Raw genomic sequence first — 26,960 nt, 5'->3', positions numbered from 1 at the left:
AATGGTCGAAAAGTTTTGAAACAAAATTAAAAAAAATAATTTTCTCCTGCAGATGCTAAAATACACATATGACAGACAATACGAAAATATAAAAAAATATAAATATACTAACTCGCGGAATAATAAAATAATATTTTATATTAATATGAAACAGTTACATGCTACTTAAAATTATGTGCAAAATTGCATTTGATTAACGTGTTATTTAACATTAAAGGTAAAATTATTAAATCAGGTCTCTAAAACTCATTATTTTTTTTGATGTAAAAAAAAGTGTGGCAAAAATAATTATCTCCTGAAGATTGCTCCTGAAAATTCCGTATATATATTATACATACGTATATATTTATTTTTATATTTCCCTTCATAAAAATATAAGCATGGTATATATACCGATTTTTCGTGTATGATATTAAGCATATCCGTGTGGTTAAGAAGCGTGATTTATTAAATTTTCTGCGAAACATGTGTTAAAAATGAATCACGTGACTAAACCACTGCATAATATAGCAAAACGTTGCGAAAGATATAAAACAGCAGTTATATTAAAAGAAATAAATATTTTTGGACTAATATTTAATTAAATATTTTACATATCATACAAAAAATTTAAATATTTACCGATTTAGCTTAAGTATTCCGTAAAAAATAAAGAAAATAAAAAATAAAGTCTTATTAAAAATGCAAACGCTTTCGGTGCGTATATACTGACGTGAAACGTAAAAGCCAGTTTTACGTTACACATAGTCAATTAAAATGCTACAATTAGATCGACAGGCGCATAAAAAAACAAACAGGCTTATTCGTCAACGTCCGTTTTATTATTTTCACGTGTCGCGCGTAAAGCAAACCATACACGTTCGTATGTGTTTATTTTATTTATTTTCATTTGCAAAGTGCATTCGGTTGAAAAGCGAAAAATCAACACAAAGGTAAAAGGTCGTCGTTGTGCTAATGGTTTCGCTAGGTATAAAGCTATAACCCTCTATACACGAAGTTAAAACCTTTGATAATTCAACAGTGCTCCGCACAAACACGGGCTAATGAATCTCGTTAGATTTTTTTTTGCATAGTTTGTATTTATACCGTTCGTTTTTGCACCGACCAGTTTTTGTGTTTGTTTTTCGATTCGTTTCAAATCTCGCGTTTGACCGTTTAACGCCCGTTTTCTAATTTTTTATGTCCTTAGATATTTGATACTGTTTTATTAACAACATATATGATAATAATTTTGAACATTATTTGCTATTAAGTTCAATATTTTAATTAAATAAAAAAATAAGAGATGATAGAAATTTTATCATACTAAAATTTTGGATAAAATGTGTATAACACTGCCAAAAAAATGTCTTCTGCTTCGGACGGAATTCTTTTACTATTGATAAACAATGCAATTTATTGTTTGCATCTACTCGCGTAGCTACGCCAAATTGACGCAGATGCCCTCAAGAAGCCTGAGGAAAGCAGCACTTTTTCACTTTGATCTAGTCCAGCTAAGCACATTTATCCAAGGAGTGCAACTCGATCTTTGATATGACTTGGAAGCAGTAAAAACTGTATGTTTAAATTTTTTTTAAAAATAATGCCTCAGGTTTTGTTTATTAAATTATTTAAAGCTCAAAACCTTATTGAAAATAGAAATTACCTAATAAAGCGTTTAATCCTATATTTTAAGCTATTTTATTGATGTGGCAATTATTTTGTTGTTTAATGGGATTAAATGAGGTGACTCTTTTATCTATCAAATCATCTCTAAATGAACAAAATTTCCAAAATGACCCTTTTTTATTTAACTCCCACAACATAACAAACTACATGTTTAAATACAGTTTAAATAAAACTCAGGTAGATTTTCCCTATTTATATTTATATACCAATTAAAGCAATAATATCGATAAATTTTATTATTAGGATAGGCTAAAAGTAAAATTAAGTTGGTTTGTTTATGATACATAAAAATTTATGTTAAGGTTGTTATTAATAATACAAAAATTAAAAAACAAATTATTGTTAGTGAGTGGAATACGGATTTCTTAAATTTATGTAACGTTAGATAAAATAGTGCTACTAATATCGTTATCATTATATAACATAACATAACATAAATAAATAATAATTAAACTCGAATTATTTTTTTTTAAGAAATGTCTTTTACTGATTCGATACAGTGGAGCTACTCTGGTAACACCGAGGCGGAGCGGCATTGGGTATGTCTAACTAGTCTGTCAAAACGATAAATTATGTAAATGTAAATCTCCGCAACGGCTAACACATAATTTATTGTCAACCTGTCAGCGCATATTCGGCAAAGTAGTGACTCCGACGTGATTATAACAAAAAAACGGTGTCATTTTTAACACTGATACAAAGTACAAAATTTATTAATTTAATAATATTTTATTACAAAATTGATAATCATAACTTTGCAGAATTTTTAAATGCGTCATGACGGCCGTTATAAAAACAACTTGTATTGATCATTTCACATACATACATACATACATACATATACAATGCATCATCTAACAAATAGGCACTTTAATAGAAATTTGTCACGTTTTATAAACGTGACCACACCCACATTTAAGTGCACAACCATTTAAGTTGCAGAAACAAAAGCTTTGTCTCTTATACTAGTAGAATTTTATAAAACTGATGGAGATCGACAGAGTTAGTACTTGGAGCTACGCTAGAAACACCGAAAAAGAGCGGCAATGATTGACGTTAACTAACTCGATTGGCGTTGCGACGGAAAAACATTTTCCGTAGCAACGCTAAAAAACACTGTCGATTCACTTTAAATATAGGTAGTGAAAATAGCACTGTGTTAGGTTAAATTGGGATTTGGTTATGTTAAGGTTAGTTATTGAGATAAGACAGGTATTATTTATATATAATATTTAAGTCTCGAGGGTAATCTTTAATTGTGAATAATTACATCAAGGGTAGTGGATTTTAAATAATCAGAAAAAAAGTTAAATAAACAACAAAATAAAAATAGCTACGAATAGTCTTAAACATACAAAATATCAAAACTATGCAATTTTTATATTTCTCTTTGATGATGGACGACGACGATAGGCAGTACGACTATACATTTTTCAAACAAATAAATCAATAAATATTATACACCTATGAATATTGACAAGGTTCAAGATTTTTTTTAATGATACATCTTGTTTAATAAACATTAAAATTTAGATATGAAATTTTGACTTTTAAATTAAAAATTTAATTATATTGAAAAAGTGTTTAACACATATTTAATTTCTGAATTCTATGAAAATGCATTTAAAAAATATTTTTTAGCGAATTATATATATTTAAATATTAACATTTAAATACTTAAATGTTTTTAATTTGTATAGTACATATAAATGCACGATTTACAGAATCTTATATATTTTTATTATATTTTCGCCTAGTTATTATTATTATAAGACACAGTAAAAGCTGCAACAAGTATGAAGAAAATTATTCATTACTATATTTTGAATTAATTTGTGTCAAAATATTGCTACCGTTATATGTTTTTTACAACACTGCATCACCTCAATCATAGTTATGTATATTTTTATTTTTGTAGTGTAGGAGGGGCTTAACGTATTGAAATGTCTGACGTTTTGACAGCGACTGCGGAAAATAAGGAGCCCTTAGTATTAGATAAAATCCGCACAAACTTGCTGCCACAAATCTATTTTGTCTAAATATTGACTGAAGCAATATTGGAAACAATTCGAAACACTTAAAGCTTTCGGAATATGTGGTCCAATGTAAAATCATTTTAATATTGGCCACTAATGTGTATACAATTAATTCCAGAAAGCGGTTTATTGTCTTAGGAATTTACCGATCTTTTATTAAAAGACAACAATAGCATAAGAATTTTATTTTTAATTGCATCAAATATTGAAAATATGTTCGACTTTTTTGTCATGATGAATGATGCATTTTGTAAAGCGCGTGACTAGAAAAACATCAGTGTCTTAACTTCGGTTGTTTAAGGTAAGTTTAAGCTAGCTGGCACATCCATCTTAATATCGAAACTAATTAAAAAACGAGTTCCACTTTCAGGTTATGGTAATTACAAGGTCTTTCGGCAACATCGACATTAAGTATTCAATCAAAGTGCGCAAGTTTGCAGGCAGTGTGTACGGTATGTCTGAAACTTTCACTACGGGTTAACATAGCACTGTAATTTTCGCGGCTGATTTATCTTAGAGAATTACATATATGACCTGCAGCTTTAAATGTGACGTGCTTTGAACTTTGCGCTACGTGGAACGAGTTAATTGTCGGTTTTACAGAGTCGTTCGACAAAAATCGAACGTTCAAATGGTTCAAACTCTCTCTTGAACTTCATCTACAACTGTGTACAAGTTTCAGTAGAGAAACATACATTTAATTAAAATTTAAGTTTGGTAGTCTGTATTATTATTTACTAAGTGTGTTTTCTTACATAACATATTATTTTATTAAAATTAGTCCAGAAATACTGTGTAAATAAAATTAAATCTCTAATTATAAATATCGTTACTACATTTAAAATATTTTTATATAAGTTTTAAATATATATATATATATATATATATATATATATATATATATATATATATATATATATATATATATATATATATATATATATATATATATATATATATATAAATATCTTATATATCATATGACAAGACAAATAAAGAAAATAAGATTCGGAACAAAAAGCAACGATGAATAAGAGACAGTTTTAAGATGATTATTTTTGCCCTGATTTTATAGGAAATAAAATAATGTTATAAACTATTATTTGTTATAACTCGTTTTGTATGTTCACGTAAGCTCTTTTATTTGTTGGATGTGTCTATACAATATCCGTGTCTAGGGTCTAGGATATTTACACTAAGTTTTAATCAAATGAAAGGGTAAGAGTCAAACTCCCTAGGCACATTGATATTGCAGTATGTAATCAACAACACGTTATTCTCACGTAGATAATTATTAATTTATCTATTTACAATTTTCATCCATGCAATGTATAATATACTCGTAATACAAAGCAATAACAATCTATAAATCATAGATACGTATGTTATAATACAAAGTGACGCAGATTACGTGAAGGTTAAAAACAAAATAACTCTTATAAAGATCAGTATTGAATAACAAGTTTATAAATCATTGATACTTCGAATGATGCAATATCCGGATTGTGAATGAGAATCAATTTATAATGCTTATAACATTTATTAAAACACAACTAAGAATAAAGTAAACTAATATTTTTATGCTACAGATAAATATAAAAATTAGCCACCGTTGCGATATAATTTCTGAAAAAATATTTTATGCAAAATATTACAATTATACATTAAAAATATCAGCCCATACCCAGCGTGCGAATACCGGACCCTCAACTTTTTGGATTTTAAATATTTTTTTGCTTCGTTCTAGTTTTTTAAAATATATTTTTAAATTTAATATATTACTTAAAATCATTGTGTAGTTGTGCAATTTAGAATATAAATGGGGAGAAATCGCAGGTGCGGTCTGGAAGGATGCGTTTGATTCTAGTGCATTTTTGACCGTTACCGCGTTACTGCGTAAATTTGCGTACTACATATACAAGTATTTAGGATTTTCAAAGATAGTCAAAATGATTCAATCTATAAAAAAACTACTTAACATTTTTAATTCATTTGAAAATAGGATTACAACTTAGCTAAATTTTTCCAGTATAAAACATTTTATATTATTCAAATTTAGATTTAAAACCCAGATATTTAATAATGAAATTAAATATTATATATCATTTAAACCTAATCTCATCCTCGTCATATCATTGTCAGTTCTTTGTGTAAGTATTGTGTTTAGATTTTAATTACTGTTTATTTTTTAGAAGCCTTGAGCAAGTAATAAGATGACTACGCAAAAATAGAACCAAACTTCTTCAGCTAAATAACCGACTGCATCACAATCATTGTTACGCGATCGTCATGAAAGATACTATTCCTAAATATCAATAGATGGTTTGATAGACATTAACCTCAATCTTCACACGTACTAAGTATATATGTTAACGTTTAATTCGAGTAATTATATTCCGTGAAATCTAACGAATATGGGCATTAAATCGGAAGCAATGATAATGTTTATGTATTGTGAAAGGAAAAACTCACTTTTCGGCCTCGGAACTTAACATTTGATGATTTCAACACGAAGATTGTTTATATAGTTTAATCAATGTATTCTTCTAATCCTCACACACTTTATAACACACACAGTTAATCTGCAATCCGACTATTTATATTCAGTTAAACGGAACAACGCAGATGACGAAATAATGAAAATTATTGTTGCGTAGCAAAATTGTTTATAACCGTTGTCACATTACTATCGACCATTTTGTTTTATATTTGAATGCTTATTTTTCATTGGTCGAAACAATAGAATTCATTAACTCGCAGATTCAAATTTTATTTTTATTATTATAATTAAATATATTTCTTTTGTTTATGTGTATTATTTTATACATCGTTAATATTATTCAAAACGATACAATTTAAAAAAAATTGAGCCTAAAATTTTTCTTTTTATAGTAAGCGCGTCTGGAAACGGTTTAGAACAATTATATATATATATATATATATATATATATATATATATATATATATATATATATATATATATATATATATATATATATATATATATATATATATATATATATATATATATATATATACGATATATATAACGGTTTAGAACAATTATATATATATATATATATATATATATATATATATATATATATATATATATATATATATATATATGGTTAATATTTCTAGGAGTCGGATTACTCCGCGTACTTTTTTGATTCCGTGTGGAATCATGGTCCCTACGTTTCGGCCAGATTCGCCCGGCCATCCTCAGGGGAAAATTGAGAATATGAACATCCGGTGTGGGCAAAGCCCAGCATGTGGTTGTTCAGATCTGAACAACCACATGCTGGGCTTTGCCCACACCGGATGTTCATATTCTCAATTTTCCCCTGAGGATGGCCGGGCGAATCTGGCCGAAACGTAGGGACCATGATTCCACACGGAATCAAAAAAGTACGCGGAGTAATCCGACTCCTAGAAATATTAACCATATATATATATATATATATATATATATATATATATATATATATATATATATATATATATATATATATATATATATATATATATATATATATATATATATATATATATATATATATATATATATATATATATATATATATATATATATATATATATATATATATATATATATATATATATATATATATATAATTGTTCTAAACCGTTTCCAGACGCGCTTACTATAAAAAGAAAAATTTTAGGCTCAATTTTTTTTAAATTGTATCGTTTTGAATAATATTAACGATGTATAAAATAATACACATAAACAAAAGAAATATATTTAATTATAATAATAAAAATAAAATTTGAATCTGCGAGTTAATGAATTCTATTGTTTCGACCAATGAAAAATAAGCATTCAAATATAAAACAAAATGGTCGATAGTAATGTGACAACGGTTATAAACAATTTTGCTACGTTTGCAAATATTTCTCCGCGAAAACGCATTCAACCACATATATATATATATATATATATATATATATATATATATATATATATATATATATATATATATATATATATATATATATATATATAAATAAGATCTGCTATAATTGATATTTTTATCGACATTAACACTTTTTGTAAAAAAGCACGCAAATAGATGTTTTACGCTTGTCAAGTGAAAGTTTAGAGCTTCAAATAGTTTCACTAGCACCTGTCAATGAAATTATATGTTCACTAGTGAAAATGTATTTCAATATGAATTCACTGAAATTTCAGTAACATATATTGTATATATATATACATATAATTATAATTTAAAGCAATTTAACTTTCATAATCTATATATAGATCCTTTACATTTTATCGCAAAACATGCCAGTTAACTTAACTAATACACTCCCATAAATAGTTGGTCCAACAGTTTTTTTCTAATCCATAATAAACAAATTTAAATGGTGTTCTACTTTATCAATGAGTTAAATGTTTGACTAAATAATTTTATCATTGTTTCCATGTACATTGATATTAAAATATTTTCGTAATTTTATGCTCGTACCCGCAACTAAATCGTTGTCTCTCCACAATTTTTATTTTTATTATTATAATTAAATATATTTCCTTTTTTACGTGTATTATTATATACACCGTTCATACAAAGCTATACGATTTACAGAATTTTTCATTTTAAAGTAAGCGAATCCGGAAACGAAAGCGGCTTAGAATAAATATATATAAGATAATTTTTCTACAAAAAAATAAAATTTTAGGTATAAGGAGGTTAAAAATAGCACTTTTTGTGTATATCATATAAAATATTATTATTAGATGACTTTATAATTGCATTAATTTTATTTAATTGCTTGATTATTAAAATAATGTTGTCATGTTGAAAGGTATGTGACATTACTGGTGGCAAAGTATTTGCGCCAAAAAGGATTTTTTTGCGTCATATCGCTAACTCGAATTCCGTTCTTTTTACTAAGAACAAAAAATCTATTGGATTTATGACTTGTTTAAAACAGAAAAAATAAAATTAAGATAGATATAAATCAAGTAAAAATGTTACAAGCCTACAATTGAAGAGAGTATCGATGGAGTGTAAAAATTAATAAACCAATAACAAGAAATAGTATTTTTATGTTATGGTCTTCTAGATAAAGATTTATTAATAAGCAAATATTTTGAAATTCATAAATTAGAAAATGCATTTATATAGCACACGATTAAATTGATAAATTATGTTTTTTTTGTTGTTATATTAAATATTTTATTTTTAGAGAACGTGTGTTGGTTTATACAAGAGAATGAAAGTAGATAGGCAAATTTATTCAGTAGGCTCTCGGGACTCATAAAAAATGTAGCATGATTTATGCCAATCACACTAACAAAATTAAAACTTTTTAAATTATGACGTAACAAAGCATATTACGTGAATTTTTTTGAGTCAATGAATTATGTATTAGGAGCGAGTGATAAAAAAGTATGTAAGAAAAGAACGCATTGAGTATTAGAACTTTAAGCATTCAATTTACAAGCGCGGCCTCAGTTAAATTAAAAGTTTATCCATATACTAAATGTAAGCAGATAAACCAATTCGATTATGGAAATAGTGTATTTGTAAACATTTTGAATGCTTTTCATAAATCTTTAACAAATACGTTTCAATAAAAACATATTTTATAGTCACTTTATTTATTCGCATCATTAGTTTTATTTGTAAATATAATATTCCATTTGCAGAATAAAATATATGTGCTTAAACGAGTAGATGAAAAATCACAATATATATATAAATACTTAAATATAAGATTCTAAATAGAAATTAAAACTAGATGAGCAAAGTAGTAATGTAATAAAAAAATTTACAGTTTTATATCTATGTATTATACAAATAAATGTTAATAAGCACAAAAAATGCCTTTAAAGAATAATTTTTGACAAATACCTCTTGATGATAAACAGAACTGAGAAATTTACCGTTGACATAAACGTCATGTTGTTGGACCCCTTAGGAGGATTTATGAAGATATGAAATAGACAGGTGTCTATTTGGCGAGTGGAAAAACATACTTCGTTGTAGTTAATCATATCTTTTTGCGCAATATTACATTATTTTTTATGCCAGAAAATTTTTAATAAATAAATTTTGTGACCTATTTTTGAGCTTTAAAATTTTTAAGATAATTTTATTATATTATAATAATAATTAAATAAGTGGTCAGAAAATTCAATTAACTATGAAAGCTTAAATATTTTACTTTTCTTAAATCAATTATCACGTCCGAATATTATGTGTTATTATTTTAACGCACAGTTAAAACATGTTTTTGCTTCTCAATTATTTGTGTAAAATGACATAATATATTTAGACCATATTAAAATAAAATCGTTTACCATTTATATGAGCCGCTAGCAGGAAACATATAAAAGGGTTCGCACGAATGCATTAATCTTTATTTATAAGTTAATTGTGAATCAATTTAAAATAAATAGCGCACAATAATTATTCCTCATTATAAAATTTAAGCACGTTTAAATTAATTGCATTAATGTATCGCTTTCTATGTCGATTTGTGCTAAGATCACATTAGTCAAATGTCCAACGTGGAGCGAATAATAAGTGATATTGATTATTCGATTAAGCGACTAAAAACGAAAAAGGTCTTGTACTTTGAAAGCTAATTGAGTTTACAATAAGAATGAGACGCGCTTACACGAGCATGGACAGAATAAGTTAACTAGGTTGGGATTAAACTAGGGCGTACGGGTTCATTCTGTATTTATGCGATTAGTTCTCGAGACTTAAATCTCGATCGGATGTATTTCACGAAAACTATGGACCTTACTTCACACTCTCTTTATATATGTTACAGTAAATTCAGCTAAACTATACTTTCGCTAGTGGAAATATATATCTACCGGTGAAAATCTATTTAGATATAATTTCACTGAAGCTGTGAGTGAAATTATATTTATACTAGTAAAAATATTCCTACTAAATAAATTAATTTGAAATAAATAAATTATTTTATGCGATTATTTTTCTAGTTATTTGTAAGATCAAGCAAACAAAGATGTTCGTTGAGATTCTGAGGAATGAGATATGGATAACTTATGATATTATTTAACTGTCATAGCTACAGTTTAAATTGTAATAACTCTTTGTCATAGCATAATTAATCAAAAGCTTAAGCGTTATTTAAAGTTTCAAATTTCAAAGAAGCAGGCATGTTTTGATAGAGGTGGCTTTTGGAGACAAGATGAGTCACGACTCTCGATGTTTGGGTTTAATTAAATAAAAAAGACATATAGAGAAATAGTTTTCGAATCGAAGTTAATTAATAGTTTTATTTAACATATATATATATATATATATATTAGTTACAGTTATTGTAATCTTATTTTTTCCAAAAAAGAGAGAAAGAAGCAAAAATTTACTAACCTAACTAATGTTATTAATAGCAGAAAATTAAATTTTAATGTTAAGAATAGATCTTTATTCACTCAAGAACATTAGAGATTATTTATTTATGAATGTGTAAACCTAACCAAATGTTTAAATGTTAAAGTTTTTATTTGTTGAAAGGTAGAAAAAATAGACTTGTAGATATGAATACGAAAAGTAGCTGCTTTAACTTTTTTTAATTAAAAAATAACTAAAAGAAGCAGAATTAATTTAAGAGGGAAATACCATCTGTTCACAATTAGTTAAGATCGCTTCAATAATTGAGCAAAATTATTACTTGTTGCTGAGTTTAAGGCTCGCAGGTGTGTGTTTACAACAGTTAATTAAATATTAAAATGAAACTTTGACAATATACTTCAAGAGCGTGCCTTACGCTGTACCAGCTAATTATCAATCAAAATTGATTAAATTTCAAAGATGCACGTCAAAATATTTAACACCTAGCTTAGATCGAGGGTTTAACACGATTTCTTGTAAAACGAAATTTCCCTAAGGATCGGAAGGGATTTCAGAAATACAAAACCTTAGGTACCGATAGGTTTTGCGTGCATGGAAATTAGTTTTTTATCCCCTATCACCTATCCGGAGATTTATTCAACGGACATAATTGAATCACACCTTATCGAATCTAATATTCTAAGCTAATATAATCTTTCTTTGATTGATTAGTTTTTTTGTGTACTAGATTTTTTAGGTGTGAATCCATCAATGTAGTTTATAAGACAGGTCTCTAAGAGCAAAACCGCATTACAATTGCAATTTCCAAATAAAAATAAATAATATCATATTGTGTTTTTAATGAGATGTTTAATATTTAATTTGGTATTTGCAATTAATTATAAAAAAATATTTATTAATTCAATAATTGCAAAAAAACATTGCTTAATACTATAAAATCCAAATGCTTATAATTTTATAATAGCTTAGTGCTTATCGAAGTATATTATATTATAGTAATCTTCAAATAATATAGTTTCAGCTTTATTTCACAGACTAAGGAAAACATTTGTATCGCTACTGTACAATTAGTGGCACAGTTATGTGGTGAAAAAAAAATTAGCATAAAAATGACTTGTGTGGCAAGACAAAATTCGCTGTCTCAAATAACATAATACTTTTTTTAGTTATATATACATATTTAGGACTATGCAGTATTCAAAAAATGGTGCTAAAGTTAGTTGTTAAGACGAACTTGTATGAGTCATGTTTAATGGCAAATGAGCGCGCGGTCGGAATCGACACAATCTGTTTCCAGCCGCCTTTCGGAAGTACAAATAATGATATGAGAAAATACTACATAACGAATTTATAAAGCGGCAATAAAAAATGCCTGGTAAGTACAAATATTGATAGGAGGAAATACTACATTTATAAAGTAATTATAAAAAAATACAAAATTATGTTTTTATTATAATAAAATATATTTTATGACAAATGCAATGACCTAATACACTGACTAGTATTCTGGAAAATTTTAAGAACTTGTGTATCGAGCGACGAAAAAGTCGAAACTATATTAGATTCGTATTAGGACGATCAAGTAATTATTTTGAAAAAAAGAAGCACTGAAACTAAAACGCAAAATGGGTCATTTTTAATTCCAATAGCAATTATTTAAGTTATAATTTAAATTAATAATAAATATACAATGGACCCGGCGATAAAAATGTTTGACTAAAAACATCTTGGTTTATTCCTAATACTCTGGCTTTAAAAATACTTGAAACTTTTTATGTATATATTAAAATTATTATCTCGGAACATAATAGTGTTGTTTACACATTATCTGGGACATGACTTTGAGCGAAGTGAGCGACTTATCGCACACCCTATGATGTTTGGTTAAGGTTTCATCCAAGACAAACAAAAATAAGCTTCCGGTAATTTATTTCGTCAAGGACTCTTCGAAACGATAAGATTCACCACAAGTTAATGACACAGAATTTGTTATGAAGTCAACCTTAGACAAATATAAAATAATTAGAAGATTTATCATACATATAATGTACAGAAAATAATAACTTATACATATATCAAATTATAGTAAATTTATTAAAAGATTTTTTGACAGCTCAATTATGCATTCCTTTGCCTTGGTCCAATGATCGTGATGTAGTGGTATTTTTCGAACATTTTTATTAAACAAATATTTATTTTTCTTAAATCGAAAGGATCGGAAAAATAATTTTATATTTATTTAAATCGGAATATAATTTTATATTTATTGTAAATATATAAAGATTCGGTTGCTAAAATATGTGTGTACCTATGTATATAAAAAAATATAGATATTGTACAAAAATTGAGTTCGAAAAGTATCTCACAAAAAGTCCATTTAATATCGATACAAAAAGTATAGAAAGGAACACGTCATGTTTTCGCCAACAATACGCCATTGTATAAAATTCACTGCATTACATTTTTTTTACGAACCGAAAATATTACCGGAGTTTTTTTTTAGAATTTTTAACTGAACATTTTATGTTTTAGTTAATTTCGTCTAGATGTAGCTTAGAGCGCATTATCAGTCAATTCAGAAGGGATTTATTTTGCGGTCGTAAATCTTTCAATCTATTACTAGGATATAATGCAGCAAATTGGTTGCTTAGCATAATATAGACCGCTGACCCAAATTTCAACTTACCGGGATCGAACCCGGTTGAATAACATTACAAAAAAATACATACCTCGTATGCAAAAACTCCCTTAAGGTTCGTTTTAAAAAAAAGCGCTTCATCTCTAATGGATAAATGATAATATACTCAAAATTTATTTCCGAATAATACAACAGTATTCTGGAAAGAAAGGCACAGCTAGAATTTTTAATGCAAAGGAATTAAGCTGTGACGTTGCCGTCGAGAGTGCCAAACTCTTCAATGAAAGTTTTTTTTCCGTTGTGTCGGAAAAATGTCTCTTTCAATATTTATTCAGCGTAAGCCCCTTGAGTTATACGGAGATTGATAGGGGTTGTGAAAATTTGATGTAACGCAATTTATTAATTATTTCATTTGCAAAAAAATATTTGACTGACTTTTATGTCTAGATGTTAACCACCAGAATTAGCGAATGTCATTCATGACCCATGAGCCCACATTGGGGTAATCCTGTCAAATAAATCGGTATCCTCAAGTTTTCTTCTTTCTAGATTAAAATAAATCCAGCTTGTTTAAAATAAACCAGTTATTTAAAAAAGCGTTTTCCTAAGTTTACACGTCGCTTCGACGTGACTAGAAATTTGTATGCCAGCATGTATGAAAGATATTTTATAAAAAATATCAAGAAGTAGTAATTTTAATCATTTATTCAGACTCAATTGCATTATTTGGCAACAAAGCAAGATATATATATAATTTAAATTTAATTATTATACAAAGCACATAGTGCTTTTTATTTCATGCACAAAAAAGTTAAAAATAATTTTATTTTATTAGAACAGTGAAGAACAATTTTAAAGCCTTAGTGTGTATAAAATCTGCCTAAATTAAAACACATTGATCAACTTAACACATACTAGCATTTTCATAATCAAAGTTTTTTAGAGCTAGCTTAATGTTAAACAATAAATGATATGTACATTAGAACTTATAAATATATTAAAAATTAAAATATATACTTAATAATTTGGCGGTATATTCAGACGTCTTTAACTATTGGTTAAAAAAATGTAAATAAATATAATATAATATTTTTAAATACAGAATTATTAAATAAATAAAGCAAACAATCGCGCTATCTACATGCTCGCACAGTCGTATTATTCACGGAGCATCCTTACTCCACTCACTCTTTTATTACGTCTATCAATCATATTAAAATATCCTTTATTTTAAGTAAAGCAGCGATGACTACAATGGCTAAAGCATTTCAACTTTAACTTAAGACACATTTTACAACTCTTTGAAAGAAACTCTTAGCGCATTTTTGATTTTTGTTTATTTGAAAAAAACATTACATCAAAAAAATATGAGAAATAAAAGTAATATGTATTGATTAAAATGTAGAAAATACAATACCAAAAAGTGGTAAATAAGTTTTTAAAACAGAGCTAAAAAATATATTATCCTTCTCTCCAAAATATGACCAAATTGTGCATGCACTTTTGCTAACGGCGATGAAATATCGCTTTGTCTGCATAGTGTCCTCACACTGCGCACCGTCTTTGACTTCTCGGAACATCCTCATTTAGCTTATATGTTAGAACAACAGCACATAAGGTTGTAAAACCAAACCGTGGGTTTCAGAAATAAATAAAACTCGAAGGTTATTATATATTGTTTTAATATATGAACATAAGTTTTTATTATGTTAATATACGTATATATTAAATTTTGCACCCGTTGATACGTTGATACAATGAGTTATGTATGTATGTATATCAAAAGCAATGGCTTAAAGAGTTGAAAATATACGAAAAATAGATAGGCACAGTGCGACGATTTGTAAGACTCTCAATTTTGTTCCCACACCATGATCAAGGTAGATTAATGATCAAAAATGGCGGCCACCGATGTTACCCACTTTTCCGCAACGACGATATAAATCACAGCAGTCGGGATAGGTCGAACGACCTCAATATTTCCATCTCGGATGGCGCACTTTGTTCGCCAGACTTGGTTCTAATTTTCTTCACCTGATAACAAGAAAAAGGCTAAATTGTCCACAGAAAAACTTTTTTGGTAAAAAATTAATCGATTAATTTAACCATTAAAAAAATATGATTTAAAAATGTACATTTTGATTGATGAGGCAAAGACTTAGAGATGTTCATATTGATTGATAAACTGCATTCAGATTGGAGTAACAAATTATTTACCCAAAATTGAAAAATTCATGATGTGAGTGTTCTTAAAAATATATTTATAGGGTAACTGTGTTTAAATATTTTAAAAATACATTAGGAATACTAGCGTGGGTATTTCACAAACATAGACAATGTGTCAGCAAACAAGGAGGTGTGTTTTAAATGCCTGTTTGCTCGTTGTTTGCATTGCACTCGATTGTATAGTTAAACTTGCTTTTCTAAATAAAATTTCAGTCAAATAACACGCTTCGTTTAACTGTAAATTTATTCAGTTCGGATCATATCACCCAATCGGTCAACGGTGATATTCTCGAAAAATTGCTTTATAAAATAGAACTAGGTGGCCAAAAATAAACTAAATCATATAAGCTGCTATAGACCAATGTAGACTAGGGCTAATTTGTTATAAAATTCTACTTTATGATTGTTTCAAGTACAAGTTTTTTTATAAAAATTAATAATAAAAAATCACATTTAATTTTACATGTATATTAGATAATTTAATATTTGCTTTAAAAATATAATAAAGTGTAAACTCAGCAAAATAATGCATATATTTACTATATGTCACAGTCTGTCATAATCGATCATAAAAATGTATATAATTTTTTTTTGAGTGTTACAAAACATGATTGAAATAATGATGCTATTGAAATCAGGTTAAAAAATCGCTTTAAAAGATTTACAAAATTAAGATTTGAACCCTAGATGTTTAAATTTATAAATAAATTTGCATAACAACCCATTGGCGTATCTGTATCAACTTTTTGACGTTTATTTAATCCGATTTGTCGTCAACGTCATTGGTAATTAGCTGTCTATCAATGATGATAATGGACTGAGAGTGTCAAGGAAACGTATTGTTATCCGAGAGCCATTCTCTTAACACTGTCATCAAGGATGAGGCACTCGAGTTCAATCGTGAATCATAATAGGTAAACAGAAGGGTATTCTTTCTATATAACAATGTTCTAGTTTCAAAAGCGCTATTCGAATAGAGCGTTTGCCGATAGTTATTTTCCTCTCGGTTCCGTCAGTCTAAACTTTATTGTAAAGTTTTCCGATTGACCTATTAGCTCTTAGCATAATTTTAATGAAAATTATATGTGAAGCGGAAAGAACTTTTGATAACTAATTAAAGTTTGCTAATTTACGTAAGGCGATGACTTATTCTGTTTTAATTTTTTTGCAATTAATTGCTATTTATAAAAAAGTGAAGTTTAAGTTATTTTTTTGTGATTCACAGATCTGGCTGGAACAAATCTAATGATCAAAGTGAAAAGCTTGAGCTTTTTTTTTGTCCAATACCGCCAAAGCCACTAATAAATTTCATAAAAAAAATAATAATGAGACTAAAGTACAAGTAATGCTACTTGTTATTATTATATAAAATATTTAGTAGTAACTGTAGCAAAAAAATTAGGAAACATTGAATTTACAAATTGAAAAAATATTAAAATTTAATTATCGAAAAAATTAAATTATTGTACGGTGCTTACAGACTCGTTAATAAGATTACCTGCTTTTAAAATCAATATTTTTAACCTGAATCTTAAAATTAAGCTTTAAATAAATTATATATGTAATATGTATCATATTTATCAAACATAAGTTTTAGAGCTCTATGATAAATTCAATATCTTCGACTCTCCTAAGTGAATTTTAGAAAATATACTATATGGTCGTACCATCATAATATAATAAAAATCATATAATAAAAATATATATATATATATTTGATTTCGATATGAGATAACATAATCTTTGTTTTTCTATAATCAAGATTAAGAGGAAATCAGTTCGACGAAAAAGGGTCAAGTTTATACGATAGTACATTTATTATTTCATGCATAAGAAGTAGTGAAAATGAATATTATAATTATATTTTATGGTTGCAGGAATACGAAGTAATAAATAAGTGAATTATATTTCATGCGTAGCCTGATAAGACGCCAAAAACTGACTAGTGGTTCTAAGCTCGTTAATTTATAACCACCCTTGGTTTAATTTACAGACGCATTATTTCAGCCACAATCTCTCACAGTTTCAAACCGAAATATTGCTTTATTTTTAGCTGTTTACATAAACATAATATAAACACGTAATATGCGAAAGCAATTTCATCGAACGAACACACCAATGTTTGCAATGTAAAATTAAAAAATGGAAAACGAAGCATATTTTAAGAATCGATTTTGATATAGTAAAAAATCAAACTTTAAAAATATAGTACAAATGTTTCACGATAAATTCGATACATTTTTATTATTCGAATTCAAGGCTAGCAAAAGGATAATTGGTAGCTCTAAGATCAAATCAAAAGCTGAATTGAATACAAAGCGTTCCGGTTTAGAGTTGAACTCGAGACAAATTACCACTCAATTTATAGAATTAACCAAATTTTGTAAACGCCGCATCTATTACTCGAGATCGAATTCTTTTCTTTGAGCGAAGGTAAACCGAGATTAAAAACGTAGTTAAAAGAAATGTTTCTTCTTAACAGATAAAAACATGCATATGAGACTTTACGCTTCGAAGCATTCAGGGACGGCTGTTAAAAGAAAAAAAATCTCCATAAAACGCTGTTTATATGTAAATATTTAACAATGTGCGCAATAATGCGCCGAAAACGGCGTATGGCGGAGAAAGCACTCTCATTATTCCGCCGAAAGGGCAAAGTGAGTTTCAAAGGGAAATTAGGAGTGATCAAGTGCCTCTAAGGGCCCCCACACTGTAACTCAAAATCTGTCTCGTTGAGTTATCGCACTCTTTACTATTTTTATCTAATTGTTTTTGTTCGGATATAGAGTTTTATTTATTTTTGTGAAATTGCTATTCTAAAGCTTTTTGGGAGTCCGAAAATTGAATTTCGCCGAAAGATGATGACAAGAAAGGAACGAAAAATGGTTACATGAGGGGAAAATTTCAACCAATTATCAGGGGACGCTTTTATTTCGAGCCAATATTGAATTTGCTTCGTTCGCGATATACAGAGGGGACGAAAAAAATACATCAATCACACTCTTAAGTAATTTTGATTTAATATTTAAAAATGAAGGTGCTTTATAACATTTTAATTTATTTTATATAAAAATTTTAAATATTAATTCTTAAAATGGCTACAACCTAACATATGTATTATAAATAATGAATTATTTAACGAGCTTCTGAGTCATAATAAAAATTAGTTCATACTATAAATTATGAGGCTTTTTACATCTGCTGATAATATGTAAAATCACTTATTTTTAATCTTTAAATTATTTTTAAAGTACATATAAACATAATCTATATAAAGCAGCCATAAAAACGAATAACAAACAATAATAAAAAAACACTTTGTAATTGCCGAAGTTTCAGAAATCACTCATATTTCTGAGTTCGTTTCTTAATTTGCTTGGTAATGATTTATTAAAAATAAAATCAAATATTATAGTAATATTTTTTTGAGCATATTTGAGAAGGTGTAATTAATATTCAATGTATACTTCAAAGCTTAAAACACTTATTTGTAAAATAAAAATAAATAGTTTTAATACTTTTATTAATTCTTTTACACCACAATATTTTTTATTTTAAATAAGCTGCTGTCATTAAACTAAACTATCGATTTTACTCTAAATACTGTCGACAACTGATCAAGCTATGAGAAGCAATGTATATAAAATAAATAACATTGTGTTTTTTCATGATAATTTAGGCAAATTCAATAATGTTTACAAGGCAAATAAAAAAGCTTTCCCTGGATGAGGAAATGATTTCATTATTAGGTAGACTCATTTTTCGGATATTCAGTCCTATGAAAATAACCAAATATGTAATTTTAAATAGAATAGTTTGCGAATCAGGTACAGGTTATATTTTTAATTTAAAATTATACACCGGAAATGCAAGAATGATGAATGTACTAATAAGTGGCACCTGTTTATGCTGACAATTCTTATAATAGCGTTTTACTCGCAAACGATTTATTTTTTACGGAAAACAAATCTTTGTGGAACTATCTGGAAAAATAGGGATCTGCCAGAAACTCTCAACAATATATAATTAAAGCACCTACAGATAAAACATGCCAGAAAAGGTCAAATGCTTATCAACATTTAAAAAAATTACTTTTCAACAGCCAGATGATAGACACGGGAAAAAACAGAACGACCGGCCTTCTAATATATAAACCTCAATGTATAATAAACTGTAATAAATATTATTGATCGTGCATAGTTACCTAATATTTTGAAAAACAATAGAATAAATAAAAAAAAAACGTTTTTTATTTATTTCAATTCGCGTTGTTTAATTCGTTTCGTGTCAGCAAAATCTAAATCCTAGTAGAAAAATTAATCTCGGAGATTTTCTTTTGAGTAAGGCTAAAGAATGAATGCAGAAGTCAGTGAAATCAATCGATTCTGAAGACATTACACCGGTTTCTACCACACCTTGCTGTGCCAGTGTTGTCAATCTACCAGAAAGGCTTTCGGATGAGCTAAAAATCATCAGATAATAAAAATAAAGAGTGCGGAAAAATATGTGATAAAAGTGAAGTGTTTGTTCTGCACGTGGAATAAGGAAAGATAAAGCATACATGTGCAGAAATTGTGAAATTCCTCTAAATATTGACGAGTGTTTTTATACTTATCAAAATAATATGAAATAAATTAAAAATTGTAAATAATAAAAATAAATATTAATAAGGATATTGTGTAGTGTATAAGTGTAACTGTGAAAATAAATGTGTCTGTGACAGTTGTACGCAGAAAATGGACGCCGAAAAATTTGGTGAGTGCATATTATATTATATTATAAATAGATATTTTTTATAAATCATTTCAACAAAAATGTATAGAAGCATTTAAACATACATTAAATTATAAATAACTGGTTTTTAACTATTGCAACCCTTTTCAATTCACCCAAAATATTAGGAATGCACTAACATATTTATCGGTTCATGATTTTATTCCTCAGAGATTCTTTAATGCGCAATAATTTTTTTTTTAATATTTAACTCAAGGCAATAAACTAATAAGGCGATAATTTATCTAAATTGAAGGGTTTTTTCCTCTAGTTTCTTAATCTGTGAATCGAATGGTGAGGAAATATCAAAATAACACCCGTAAAAATGTTCGTAAGTTAATGGATGATATTTTTTGGTAGTTCTTTGATTACTGTGTTATCTAAATATTCTTATACCGTAACGTTTTTACTTTTTAATTTAGCAATAATATCAGAAGAAAATACTTTGTTAATCGATGATTCGATTTCTTTTGAATGAATTGATTTATGTGTACCTAGCCAAACTGTTTTGACCCTAAAGTTTATTTCTGTTCATGGAGTGTAACATAAAACAGTATTTCCCAACCTTTTTTGACTCGCGTACCACTTAGTAGTACATCAAAAATGATTGTATTTCGAGAAATTTGTTATTCTATATTTCCCAGAACTCAATTTATTTAAGTTTAAAAAAAAATACCAAAGGTTTTATTTTTTCTGATAACAATGAGACATTTGAACTTTACATATCACAATGTTTTTTTTTTTAAATAATAGGTGCCAAAGCTCATTTCTTGTCGAAGTTCAAAACCAGGATATTTAAAGAAGTATTTTTTTTAACAACTAATTTTTATTAAAAAAAATATACATAGAATTAAATTAAATTATTTGTATAAAAAAAATGAAATGCGCCGCAGGCAATTTTTTCCAAAAATTACCGATAGTGATAGAAAATATATGTATATAAAATTAATTGAACACGGTAAATGTAAAAATTCTTCTAATGAAAACGAGACAATTTACACTTTTATTTTTACAAATTTACAGCAGCGCCGCAGGCGAAATTTTTATTTTAAATATAATAATATAAATATTTTTATTACTGAAATTTTCTATTTATTATCAAAAATAATATTTATGAAATTGTTGCTTAATACATTCTTATCAAGTTATAAGTTTAATTTTGAAACAAATTTTACGAAAATATAAGCACAATAATCTAAGCAAATTAAATTTAATGAGATCCTTGTGCTTGTTTCGAAGAACATAATTTTTTGAAATTTGGTTCAAAAGATGTGAGATATACCTTTAAATCTACACCTACGTCCAATTTCGGTACTTATTTTTTAAAAAAACATGTGAAGAAAAAGTTCTTTCTACTTATTCCGTACTAGTGAACGGTAATAATAATTTGAGAGCTTTTTCAGAAAGTTCTTTATATTCTTTATCGATGTTTAAGCAAAAAGGAATTAGATTGTTTCGTTAGAATTTTACTTGTATAGTTTTGTCACTTGATAAGTCTATTAAATTTTATTTATCTTTTATTGATAACGATGAAGCTTTTTATAAATTTTCTGCATAGAAGGTGTTTGAAATTCAATTATTATCTTTGTTTTCGGGTTTTGGAAAATAATCCATGAAAGACGATTTTAATCCTGTTAAATGTACTATTATATGTTTTCGTAAATCTTGAGACAAGCTAACCTTATTTTGAACCAAAAAAGTATGTAGAGTTTCGAATACTTCCGGTTGATTGTTTTCGATACACTGTTTCCAAAAATCTTATTTCTTAATCATTTTATCAATAACATTAAAGACTGTCATCGAGCTTTTCTGAAAAATTACATTTAGGAAAAATACAATAGTTTAAATGATATTTTTATGACTGATTTTTATTTACTTTTTATATCCACCATTACTGATTATTTTTCGCGTACCACCAACTATTCACTCGCGTAACACCGGTGGTACGCGTACCACAGGTTAGGAACCGCTGACATAAAATATTCTTTTTTAGATGATATCATAAAACGACTCAGCATTGCGACGCAAATTTAAAGAAAAATAAAACTAATTTTTTATTTGATATTATGTAGAAATAGTATACCACCATCTTTCATTATTGTGTAGAGGCAAACTTTATAGTATCCTAGAATTTTTTTAATAAAAGAAAACGCATGACGCAATACTCAAGCCTGAGTCCACAACCACTATACAATGTTCTTTCAAGACTCGTAAACGAGTCCACGGGCGTTAAGCTGTTAAGTTGTAATTGTATGCCGATTTAAAATGGCATCATGACAAAGTGATCTTGGTTCAAAAATTAGTTAAGAAGTTTATGCCAATTCCAGAGCCCTAATCTATTAAACAAGTTATACTTCTGTGTAGTCATGAGGCACACTTTCATATCAGTGGATCTCATGCGATTTATTCTTTAGGGATACTCATAGTAAAATATTTTCAAAAAGGAAATCAATGCCATTCTGCCTGTAATTGATGGAAAATTACAGAAACGTCTTCAGCAATATATTGTCAATAACAGCCGCCATTAGTTTGATATTCTTAAAACCTATTAAAATTATATTTGATGTGCCTTTTACAAAAATATACATATTGTTTCTAGATGAATTAGATAATTTTTAGTACACCTTTAAACTGTGAGATATTTTTATGCTCCATTACTGTATAAAAACAATATTTTGATTTACTTGAACTAAAAATATTTATTTTTTATTTAATTTATCTTTAAACCCATTACATCAGTACTTAACGTAAAATTAAAAGTAATATAGTGCTCAAATTATTTTATTGAAATTTAAATTATTATTTATATTAGCTTTCATGTGCAACTAGTTTTGTTATTAGTGTTCAATCTTAGTCATGGATTCTTAGAAATAATATTAGTAGAATTTTCTGTAATTGTAAAATTACAACGCAAACAAAGTTGAAACATGGGGTATGCTTTAAGTCAAAGTTCCCCTACGAAATTCTTTTGCCATTGTTGCCAACGCTGCAAAGAACTGACTCGGATTCCGGACAGAGTATATACATACACACCATATAAATTACTATGCGACAGTGTGGAACGAGAACCGATCGATACCACGACTTCTTCTATCTTATCTTTTAGTTTGGGTAACCCCCGATCATTACGAATGAAATATGTATCTGTTTGTTAAAAATCATTCCGCACAATACGACAAAAAATAGTAGTAGATAAGAAAATTTGCGAGCCAAGCGAATTGTCACAAATAGAGATCGATTCGATCGCAACATAATTATTATACTAGCTGTCGGTCATTCACTGTCGCAAGGTACCGTAGCTAGCGAGTGTGCGAATACCGAACACTCAATTTTTTGAGTGCCACACATTTTTTTATATTATGTAAGACTTGCCAACAATTTATTAACTAAAAAGAGGGATATAAAAATAATCAACAACTTTTTAAATTAGAAACAATGGTAATATTTTTTATACACTATAATAAAACATATGCACATGAAAAAACCATAAATTAATTATTTATTATATTAAAAAATAATATAAAGTTAAACAATAAATTTTACATCTTTCTTTTATATCGTATATTACAAATTTCTTATTATTTCTTAGTCGTTAGTATTATACTTCATATGCAAAACATTTTTTTGTAAATAAAAATATAAAATTTACATCATAAAAAATTAAGTTTATTTTACCTATTATTCACATCAATGCTAGTCTATTTCATTTTTAGTAATTTTTCCATTAATTTATTTTGTGATTATATAAAATAATATTTAGGAAGCGTAAGTGTCCTTAAACGAATAGCATTCCGATATTTTTTGTTGCCAATACCCATACTCCTACATCCTCAGATCCCTAGGGGCATCAGATGGCTAACATAAGGTTAATTAACACAATGCCTGTCAGCCGTTTATCATCGGTCAGAGTTTCGGCAAAACCCGACAAAGGTTTTCCCATTAGAAACGATAGGGGTATCGCGATAATTCCTTCAGTCCCGAAAAGGATCAGGTCTTCCAAAAGACCGGGTCTTTGCATCGACCGTCGTCTCGATACTTGGGATTAGTATTGATTTGGCAATTGTAACAAAACGCCACCGATGTATAAACATACTAGGAGTGTGTATTAATTTCCATCTATTTGTTTAACTATTACGCAATTGGGAAGAGGCGCTTTGCATTGTATAATATGCTGATTGAATGCTAAACAATGTGCTATACGGTTAAATTACTCGATACGAATATTTGGGCAAGCGCCAGTTAACCACACTGTAATATCGTGTGTATGAACAGCGGTGAGTCCGTAAAAACTGTGGCAACGATTTTTGCTGGTTGTTAAATTTGGATTTCACGATAAATATAAATAAAGTATTTTACTCATTTTTATTACTAATCTGGCTATCATGACTTGATAGGTTTCTCCTATGCATCAAAATGGTCATCAAATTAATAAGTTTTAATAAACATTTTACATACATACGTATACAGCACATCAATTCAAACATACACACACTCTTTGACAGACATATTATTATATTACGCGACAAGTTAATCACCTGTCCATCAAAAGAAAAAGGATTACGAATCCAACAGTACGTCAAAATCGAGGCAGTCAAACAACTTGAAAAGACGATTGAAGATAACTAAAACCTTCAAACTTGTCTAGTTATCATTACTGGAACTCATTAGTGATAGTGTAGTGTAGAACAGAAAACTTTGTACGCCAGGGGGTGAACATAGTGCTTAAGACATCATTTTAATAAAAGTAAAATTAATTATTTATCACGTATTAAGACCAGTTTTATTCAAAATATTATTTTAGGTACACATGAAATGTTAAATATGTAATATTGGATATTAAAAAATAAATAAAGAACAATTATAATACACTGAAAATAGACGAGCGCCACCTCAAAAAAAAATCCAACTCCTCAAAATTATCACCGAAAACATTATTGTTTGGTCGATTATTGATTACATATTTTTAAAATTATTTAATTATATAATTCAATCGTAGTAAATAATATGTTGCTCGTTTGGTTACGCTCGATTTTAATGGAAAAAATCTTAATAATATGTATGACTTTCCATTTATTAATTTATTAAATTAGACCAATTTTAATTTACTTCCATTTGAAAGTAACGACAATTAATTATTGAAAAAGGAATTATTTTACTTTGTGTGTATCAATAAAGTTACGACAATTTAAAAAGAATAACATACACAAAAAAAGGAATATTTTACGTTACGCAATATAAAATTATCTCGTTTATGCTCTGAGCAATATTTCATGAAAGACATTTCGCTCACTCGAAGGAACATTCTTTTCATCTCGATTCACACTGACTTATCTCAGTGAGAATGGAATTATTATTGTTCCAGTTATGTTTTAATATAAACCTTCTTGCGTTTTTAAGCTGTAATAAAAAGCGGCAGTATGTAATGAGTTCATATAAAAGATCGTAAAGATCTAAATTTATTAATAAAAAAATACAATACAATATACATTGAGATTTAATGAGGGCTTATATATAAAATATATCCATGCCTAATTTTAATGAGGAAAATATTCGATTCAATTGCTCAACTTTCCTCTATGAGGATATTATATTTTTACTCAAAACCACTTTCAGCACACCCTATATCTTTCATGCATCTCTTATTTCTCACCCACCGATCAATCACGTCGTTATGTAAAAGCTCTTTCGGCGAATCTCACTATAGTTTCGTTGTCTGCAAACTTGCGAAATACACCCCGAGGGCAAACAAAGCCCGACATGCAATAAAATATTCACAATGTCGCAAAAATTCGAGGCAGATTTTTTCGAGACAAAGTGACTCTGCTTTCGTTAATATGTAAGTTAATACCATACCGCGTACGCCATAATCACAATGATTTATGACCCTCGCCCATGAAATGGATGTTGAATAAATGAGTTGCAAGTTTGCAGGGCTAATAACCAACGTAATTAATTTTTGCTCGATTGTAGTGGAAAACTAGCGAAGTGGCTCGGCGGTCACGGTCCAATTCAGTAATATATTTTGACTCTAGAAACATTTTAGGCCTAAAAATATGCAATAAAAAAATCTTATTAGTATTAATAGTGTTAACTAGAGGCAAAAATAATTTATCAAATTTGTCTTTTATATGCTTTAATAATCAATAACATGCGTATTTATTCTAAATAATAAGGTAAAAATAAACATGTATCTTTATTAGCTCGTCACTGGCACAAAAAATCACATTTTGCGTAAAAAATATTTTTAGGGGTAGT

General features: G+C 27.8%; 1 protein-coding gene across 2 annotated transcripts in view; it reads right to left on the bottom strand.

Annotated features, from left to right (window-relative positions):
• The window catches only part of Gycalpha99B (guanylate cyclase 1 soluble subunit alpha 2), a 233,366-nt gene that overhangs the window by 37,121 nt on the left and 169,285 nt on the right, over positions 1–26,960 (bottom strand). The window lies entirely within an intron of this gene.

This window comes from Plectrocnemia conspersa, unplaced genomic scaffold (assembly GCF_051122295.1).
Source record: "Plectrocnemia conspersa isolate PC_06_02 unplaced genomic scaffold, ASM5112229v1 ptg000003l, whole genome shotgun sequence".
Lineage (NCBI taxonomy): Eukaryota > Metazoa > Arthropoda > Insecta > Trichoptera > Polycentropodidae > Plectrocnemia > Plectrocnemia conspersa.
This window is presented reverse-complemented; position numbering and strand designations above follow the sequence as displayed.